Genomic DNA, 9716 nt, shown 5'->3' with positions numbered 1-9716 from the left:
GCCTCACCCTGTGATCTCATGGCGGGGGGCGGGAGGGGTGTGAGGTGACCCGTCCAGTTAAAGAAGCTTCAAGCATCATCTTCCGGTCCAGAGTCCGCTCCATGGAGCAGGACGAGAATTTCTCGCGCTTCTTCTTCCAGAAATTGCACAGAGAGACCGCTGGTGATCAGTAGCCTGAAGGAGGAAGACGGCTCGGTGACGTCTTCACAGACCAAAATACTGAGGATCAGCAAATCCTTTTAAGCCGGACTTGCTGAACTTCAAGGCCAACCCACTGTGTATTGTACAGAATGTAATATAAGATATGTACTGAGTCCACACCACCTTGTATTGTACAGAATATAATATAAGATATGTACTGAGTCCACCCCAGCTTGTATTGTACAGAATGTAATATAAGATATGTACTGAGTCCACCCCACCTTGTATTGTATCGAATGTAATAAAATATATGTACTGAGTCCACCCCACCTTGTATTGTACAGAATGTAATGTAAGATATGGACTGAGTCCACCCCACCTTGTATTGTACAGAATGTAATATAAGATATGTACTGAGTCCACCCCACCTTGTATTGTACAGAATGTAATATAAGATATGTACTGAGTCCACCCCACCTTGTATTGTATCGAATGTTATATAAGATATGTACTGAGTCCACCCCACATTATATTGTACAGAATGTAATATAAGATATATACTGAGTCCACCCCACCTTGTATTGTATGGAATGTAATATAGAATATGTACTGAGTCCACACCACCTTGTATTGTACAGAATGTAATATAAGATATGAACTGTGTTTTGCATTGAATTAATAGGATCATAGTGTGTGTGAACTATTTTGTATTGTTTTGAACTGTAATTGCGACTTTTACACTGAACTGTGTGTATCCTTAAATTTTTTGAAATAAAGTATATTTTGAAATTTTTAATAAGTTGCAGCTCAAAGACGCTCCCTGCTGGTGAGCAGATAAAAATACTCGAGTGAAACAGCCGTCTTCGGGCAGACACAGAAAGCTTTCAGGTTTGAGAAAGGAAAAGAGGTGTCAACATGTTGAGCTGTTGGCTGCCTGGAAAGTTAAAAGAGCGGCCTTGAGCTAATTGCTGCTTCCTCCAAAAGTGCACTCGCTCCTTCAAACTGGAATTGAAACAGTGATTTAAAGATGGTTTTGCTTTGATGTTAATTAATTATCCTCCAATCCACCAGTTGAGCTAAGAAAGGGAAGCAGCGAAACTCCCTCTCTTTGGTGATTGTTCACCGTGCACCTTTTGACACTCCCGGACTCGTGGAGTCGCGTGGGCATGACCGAGACTGACTCGGTATTGGCTCATATCACAGCGCTGTGAGAGTGTGAGATGCAACTGACCCTGCGCACACTGGAGCAATGGATAATGTGTCTGACTACAAATCAGAAGATTGTAAGATCAACACCTACCTGCCTGGATGGCTTTTGAAAACTGCCCATTATTTTTGACTTTAGATAGCTTGCAAACTGTCTTACTTGGTAGTGCCGACTGCGACAACGGATGAACGGACACCGCGCAACAATCGCCAAACAGGAGGGTTCCCTCCCAGTCGGGGAACACTTCAGCAGTCATGGACATTCATCCACCGACCTTCGGGTAAGCGTACTCCAAGGCGGCCTTCGAGACACACGACAACGCAAAATCGTCGAGCAGAAATTGATAGCCAAGTTCCGCACCCATGAGGACGGCCTCAACCGGGATCTTGGGTTCATGTCACGCTACACGTTACCCCACCAGCGAACAAATGTTATCTGTTTTTAATATAACGGGTCATTGACTGTCTTCCTTCTCTCTCTCTCTCTCTTTTGTTGGGGGGGTTGTATATCCGGTGGCCTTTTAGGTGACACCTTTCTGTCTGCTCACTGTGATTGCCTTGGCAACGGGCAGTAATCACCAGGCATTGTTCTGTGATTTTCAAATGCGAAGGATTCGAAAATGTCATTTCCACACCATCCACCTGAGGAAGGAGGAAGCCTCGGAAAGCTTGTGGAATTCAAAATATATTTGTTGGACTATAACTTGGTGTTGTAAAATTGTTTACAATCGTTTAGATTTGTCATCAATACTCAACTATTCTGCGTAGATTCAAATTACAGATCATAAGATTTCTGAATTATCCATAAATATGTGGAGGTTGCATTATTTCACCTAATCCAGCTGCTGATCGTTGTCACTTGTGAAATCCCCATACACACCTGGCAGGATCCTGGTGCACTGTGAATCCCCATGCACACCTGGCAGGATCCTGGTACACTGAATCCCCATACACACCTGGCAGGATCCTGGTACATTGTGAATCCCCATACACACCTGGCAGGATCCTGATACACTGTGAATCCCCATGCACAACTGTCAGAATCCTGATACACTGTGAATCCCCATACACACCTGACAGGGCCATGATATATTGTGAATCCCCATACACACCTGGCAGGATCCTGATACACTGTGAATCCCCATGCACACCTGGCAGAATCCTGATACACTGTGAATCCCCATACACACCTGGCAGGATCCAGGTACATTGTGAATCCCCATACACACCTGGCAGGATCCTGATACACTGTGAATCCCCATGCACACCTGGCAGGATCCTGATAAACTGTGAATCCCCATACACACCTGGGAGGATCCTGATACTCTGTGAATCCCCATGCACACCTGGTAGGATCCTGATACACTGTAAATCCCCATGCACACCTGGCAGGATCCTGATACACTGTGAATCCGCATGCACACCTGGCAGGATCCTGATACACTGTGAATCCCCATGCACACCTGGCAGGATCCTGGTACACTGTGAATCCCCAAACACACCTGGCAGGATCCTGGTACATTGTGAATCCCCATGCACACCTGGCAGGATCCTGATACACTGTGAATCCCCATGCACACCTGGCAGGATCCTGGTACACTGTGAATCCCCATGCACGCCTGGCAGGATCCTGATACACTGTAGATCCCCATGCACACCTGACAGGATCTTGATACACTGTGAATCCCCATACACACCTGGCAGGATCCTGATACACTGTGAATCCCCATACACACCTGGCAGGATCCTGATACACTGTAGATCCCCATGCACACCTGACAGGATCCTGATACACTGTGAATCCCCATACACACCTGGCAGGATCCTGATACACTGTGAATCGCCATACACACCCGGCAGGGTCACGATAACCGGGAAGCCCCATATAGACATGTGATGTAACGGCAGTGAATTTGGGCTCACAGATAAGGAACCTTGAGCCCGAAGTCGAGGTTTATCTCTGTCCCTGGAATTATATCCGAGCAGAAATTGTAGGAGAAGAGGTGGAGAAATGGGAAACAGTGAAGTATTATCATTGTACAACACATGATGAGCCGCCAGAAAGTGATCGATGCGATTTGAGAAGTTGTCCAGATGTCCACACAATATAACATTCATCTGTTGTGGATGACGAGGAAGTTATTGGGACATTTCCCACTGGCAGTGGAAGAGAGAACTCTGTTCTGCTCAAACAACAGTCCTTTAATTTAGCAACCTTTTAATTACCAGTTTACTGGCAAATGGAAGCATATTTGTAATTTTCAAAATTACATTTTAGAAAAGTTGCGGTAAGAAGCAACAACAGAGCAAATTATTTATAGAGCAGTTGAAATGAAGTCGGAATGTTTTCTGCTCTAACTTTAGACTGAGTGAAGCGTGCGGTAGTTCTATCCCTGATTCTGATCGCTGATATAACTGGTCTGTTATGAAAAACACAATCATTTACTCTGTGTAAAACCAGCGGAAATAATTTGTTACCATTTGCTGTAGCACAACACAAACGGGGGATGGATAGCAACAGGAAAGGCCGTCCCTGCTAAAGTGATGTCCCCGGCTACCCTTCCTCTCAGTTTATCTACAGAAAAACATCGAATTGTCTCCAGACCCTGACACACTGCCCCTTCAATATTCTCCCCAACTGACTCTTCCCCCGCTCTCATTGCATTGGAGTGAGATTTTCAGTGACGGAGTTTAATTTCCTGCTCGCACCTCTATTGAAGCTGTGAATTTAATCTCAGAACATTTTTCTGAACAGGAAAGTGATATTGAGAAGTTATTTTTATTTCAATACAACTAACATTGAGAACCATTTTCTGTCTGTTCTAATTCAAGATGTTCAACAGAAACACAAGGAAACACTCCGGGTCCAAACTGAAACACTGAGAGTGAACACGATCCTAATAAAGGAGAAGGTTAAGATTTTCCAGCTGGTCACTCTATACACTGAGCTAACGGTCATTTCTACTGTTCGAGATCGGACACTTGTAGAACATGAACTGCTGGCAAGAGGCCGAGACCATGAAGAGTGGAGAGAGAAACATCTCCGGAGAGAACTGGAAAAAATCCGAACTGATCAATTGTTCCAGAGCAGTTTTTACTAGAGAAAATCCAAATCTGGGAGTTCAGCAGCAGTGAGCGGAGTCGCGGGGATTGGAAAAACAACAATGGTACAAAAGATTATTTATGACTGGGCCACTGGGAAAATATACCCACACTTTCAATTTGTTTTCAGTTTTAAATTCCGGGATTTGAACGCTATTAACTGTAGAATAAACCTGAGGAATCTGATAATGGATCTGTATTCTTACTTTGGGAATATTCTGGGAGAGCTCTGGAAGAACCCAGAGGGATTACTGTTTATATTCGATGGTTTAGATGAATTCAAGGACAGTATCGATTTTGCTGACAATCGGAAAAATACAGAACCTCAGTACATGTGCACAGATCCTGAAGACGAGTGCAAAGTGTCTGACATTGTGTCCAGTTTAATACAGCACAAGCTGCTCCCAGGATGCTCAGTGCGAGTGACCAGCCGCCCCACTGCATTACATTTATTGGATAAGGCTGAGATCAGTGTCTGGGCTGAAATCCTGGGATTTGTTGGTGAGGAACGGAAGGAATATTTCAACAAGTATTTTGAAGATCAGGCGGTGGCAGCAGCTGTTTTCAAACATGTGGAGGAGAACGAGCTCCTGTACACCATGTGTTACAACCCTTCCCACTGCTGGATCCTCGGTCTATCACTGGGTCCCTTCTTCACACAAAGAGACAGGAAACAGCAGCGAGTTCCCAGGACCATCACCCAACTATATTCCTACTATATTTACAACATTCTGAAAAACCATGGCCGAGAGATTGAATCCCCCCGTGATGTGTTACTGAAGATCGGTGAGATGGCCTTCACTGGAGTCTCCGAGAAGAAGATTGTGTTCAGAAATGGAGATTTGATCAAGTACAATCTGCAACCTTCCCAGTTCCTGTCTGGATTCATGATGGAACTTTTGGAGAGAGATGATTCTGCCCAGAATGTGGTTTACACATTCCCGCACCTCACCATCCAAGAGTTTGTAGCCGCACTCGCACAATTCCTGACTCCAGATCGAGGGGACATCCGGAAACTCCTCAGTGAAGCCCACAGCAAGGAAGATGGGCGATTTGAGATATTTCTCCGTTTTGTTGTTGGTCTCTCCTCCTCACAGTCAGCTCGGCCCCTGGAGGAGTTTCTGGGTCCATTTCTTCATCAAACAATCTGCGGAGTGATTGATTGGGTGAAGGAGAAGGTTGAAGGAGAGATTGGAAAGTCAGAGAGTGAAACTGGTAAAAGGGACCTCCTGAACACATTCCACTACCTATTTGAGTCTCAGAATAAAACACTGGCCCGTGTCACAGTGGGATCTGTGGAAACACTTACATTTAGTGGATTGCGACTGACTCCGATTGACTGTGCGGTTCTGTCCCATGTCATTGGACTCTGATACAATAAAACACCTCGATCTGCAGCATGGCTCCATTCAGTGTGAAGGACTCCAGCGGCTGCGACCCGTAGTGCACAAATTCCAGGTGTTGAGGTAACTGTTTATTTGTCTCCAACTCTTAGGCCAATTGTCGAAAAGTCACGGATTGTGTTGTTGCTCTGTAATGAAGGGAAACAAACAGTTCAGTTAAATCAGAGAGAAACAGATTCGACACAAATATGACAAATGATAAGAGGATCGGTTAGTAATTCTTCAGGACTGGAGGATCTAAAATGGATCCTTGTGAACAAGTCAGGATTTTACAGTCTTTATCGGATCAGTAAATACAGGTCACTGAAAGAGTCTGATAATTTCATTGCAATAAATGATATTTATTGCTGTTTTTCTCACTGCCTGAGATACGCCCATTGAAGAGGTTCCTTCTCACTGTTACTGACACGTAGACCGACACTAACTGCAGCAGTCAGTGTGTCGGAGCATCCCTCCCTCTTACCGAGGTGTTGGGGCAAGTGACAGTCACCGGACTGTCAACGTGTGCCGAAGAGGGAAGCAGAAACACCAAACATTCATTAACAAAGAGCAAAACACAGCTTTCGGGCAGTCAACCGCCAGTGTGCGAGCTGAGCTTTCCCCTCAGGACGTCGGTCCGTTATCTTAACTTATCAATGACACAGCCCTTCACACTCTCCAATACATCCACCATCTCTTCATCCAGCTGGCAGCACTCGTGCCTCTTAGTCAGAAGGTCGTGGATTCAGGCCCCTCGCTCATTAATCCAGGCCGACACTTCAGTGCGATTTGGGAACTAAAATCCGCCGCTGGAAAGGTTCAAATCTAACGGGTGGTCGGGTATTAGCCCAGGAGTACAGACACACACCGGTCAGCGGTGGGGCCTCACCCACTGCGGGAGGCTCCTGGGTTAACCAAGGGCAGTGAACCCAGGAATTTCCCAGTATCTGCCCCCTGTGCAAGGCCCCGCTCGGGGACAGAACATCAGAAAATTCCCCATAAAACTGTCGGGCACGTTACACCTGAAATAAATGTAAAGGCAGTTTAATATAAAGAGAGAAACTCCCCTCCCCTGTAAACTCGGAATAAAGGGGCATTTAAAACTTGTAACAAGAAAGAATAAACTCTCCTTGTCACAAAAAATCCTTTGGGACGAATTTTACAGCAATGGTTCCCGCCGTTTCACAATATAACTCACACCCAGATATTATACAGATTATATAATACTGCATAAAGTTCAGGTAATCACCGCTTTTTCATTTAATTCAGGGGAAAGCGTCCCTTTCCCATCAAATCCGTGATTTGAGAAGCAGCAGAAATGATACAAGTTTACCCAAACATGACGGACAGGTCACTGACCTCCAGGAGGGTAATTCTGATCATCAAGGAATGAGACCGGACTGAGTGACATTTAAATACTTCACACAGACAGCACTTTATTTAAGAAATACATTTACAGACAGTCCCTGAATCTATGGGGCGTTGGGCAGAGTGAGATTCATTGTCAGTGACAGGGAAATCTGGTTATTAGTTTCCTGAAGATTTTTCAGTGTTTCCTGTAATATCAGAGAGAAATTGTGTCTGATCGGGGATTGGATTCAGTTTGTTTCTCACTCTCTGTCTGTTTGTGTTTGGACTGGGGGGCAATAAACTGGGAGATTCAGGAGTGAAACTACTGTCTGCGGCTCTGAGGAACCCGGTCTGTAAAATACAGAAACTGTGGTTAGTATCAGACTGTGTGAGATTGTGTTTATCATAACTGGATGCGGAACACGGTGTATTAATGTCAGTTTAAATAATAATACAAATAAATACTTGGAATTTCCTCTGATTCCTGCTAACCCTGCTCGTCTCTGTCTCTCTCGCTCTCTTTCTCTGATCTCCATGTTATGGGGTAACGATCTCACAGATTCATGTACCAAGGATCTCTCCTCCGCTCTCAGTACAAACCGGTCACTTTCATTTCTGGACTTGAGTAATAATAAACTGGTAGATTCAGGAGTGAAACTATTGTCTGCGGCTCTGAGGAGCCCGGACTGTAAAATACAGGAACTGCAGTAAGTATCAGATTGTGTGAGATTGTATTTATAATAACTGGATGCGGAACACGGTACCTTAATGTCAGTATAAGTAATAATAATACCAATAAATACTGGGAACTTACTCTGATTCCTGTTATGTCTGCTCGTCTCTCTCTCTCTCTCTGATCTCCAGGTTACGTGATAACGATCTCACAGATTCCTGTAGCGTGGATCTCTCCTCCGCTCTCAGTACAAACCGGTCACTGACGGTTCTGAACCTCGGTAATAACAAACTTGGAGATTCAGGAGTGAAACTACTGTCTGAGGCTCTGAGGAACCCGGACTGTAAAATACAGAAACTGCAGTAAGTATCAGACTGTGTGAGATTGTGTTTTGATAACTGGATGTCTGACACTGTCCATTATTATTAGTATCAATAATAGTGATATTATTAAACACTGTACATTATTATTAGTATCAGTAATAGTGTTATTAACAAACACTGCACATTATTATTAGTAACAGCTATAATTTTATTAATCAACAGTGTACATTATTAGTATCCACAACTGTTATTAATAAACACATTATTATTAGTATCAGTAATAGTGATATTAATAAACACTCCACCTTATTATTAGTAACAGCTATAATTTTATGAATCAATACTACGTTATTAAACACTGTATATTAATAGTATCAGTAATAATGTTATTAATAAACACTGCATATTAGTTAGGTAATAGTGTTATGAATAAACACTGTACAGTATTATTAGTATCAGTAATATTGCTATTAATAAATACTGTACATTATTATTAGTATCAGTAATAGTCTTATTAATCAACACTGGGGATTTACCCTGATTCCTGTTCTTTCTCTCTCTCTGATCCCCAGTCTGGGTCGTGTCGGTCTCACAGATTCTTGTACCGAGGATCTCGTCTCCGCTCTGAGTACAAACCGGTCATTGACGGGTCTGAACCTGGGATCAAACTCCTTCACAGACCGATCTGTCCCCGCTCTCCGCTCCCTCATACTGACCTGCAGGAGTCTGGAGCGGATCGGGTGAGTGTTTGAATTAATGTTTAATGTAATAAGTGAAATATCAATGGGATTCAGTCCCTTTTTGGTCTGTAATTATTATTGAAATATTAACCTCAGTCTCCCTGTTATTTACACTGTTGTTCAATCTGTTTATTTCCTGTTTAATCTTTAATCTGTTACAGGCTGTGGGAGAATCAGTTCAGTCCAAACGGAAAGAGACACCTGGAGTCACTGCAGGAATCCAGACCCGGACTGAGTGTGGGAGTGTGAACATTTCAATTTATAACCATTCCTGGTCTCATTATATGAACATTTCAATTTATAACCATTCCTGGTCTCATTATATGAACATTTCAATTTATAACCATTCCTGGTCTCATTATATGAACATTTCAATTTATAACCATTCCTGGTCTCATTATATGAACATTTCAATTTATAACCATTCCTGGTCTCATTATATGAACATTTCAATTCATAACCATTCCTGGTCTCATTATATGAACATTTCAATTTATAACCATTCCTGGTCTCATTATATGAACATTTCAATTCATAACCATTCCTGGTCTCATTATATGAACATTTCAATTTATAACCATTCCTGGTCTCATTATACGAAGATTTCAATTTATAACCATTCTTGATCTCATTATATAAATATTTTTGGCCGATTCTCTGTCCCTCCCCTTTAACCGGCCGCGCTCCAGGTTCAAATCCTAACGGCCCTTTGACGGTTTCCAGCTCGAGCTGAGCGAGCGTCGTCTCCCATTGTGACGTCAGAGGCCCAGCGACAGGGTCACGAGACTCAGTCACCCGG

General features: G+C 43.4%; 1 pseudogene; it reads left to right on the top strand.

Annotated features, from left to right (window-relative positions):
• Window positions 1-2685: 2685 nt before the first annotated feature.
• On the top strand, window positions 2686-9166 carry LOC137314527 (NACHT, LRR and PYD domains-containing protein 3-like; annotated as a pseudogene).
• Window positions 9167-9716: the final 550 nt, after the last annotated feature.

Source organism: Heptranchias perlo, unplaced genomic scaffold (assembly GCF_035084215.1).
Source record: "Heptranchias perlo isolate sHepPer1 unplaced genomic scaffold, sHepPer1.hap1 HAP1_SCAFFOLD_52, whole genome shotgun sequence".
Lineage (NCBI taxonomy): Eukaryota > Metazoa > Chordata > Chondrichthyes > Hexanchiformes > Hexanchidae > Heptranchias > Heptranchias perlo.
The sequence above is the reverse complement of the archived record's forward strand: the minus strand, read 5'-3'. Positions and strand labels throughout refer to the sequence as shown.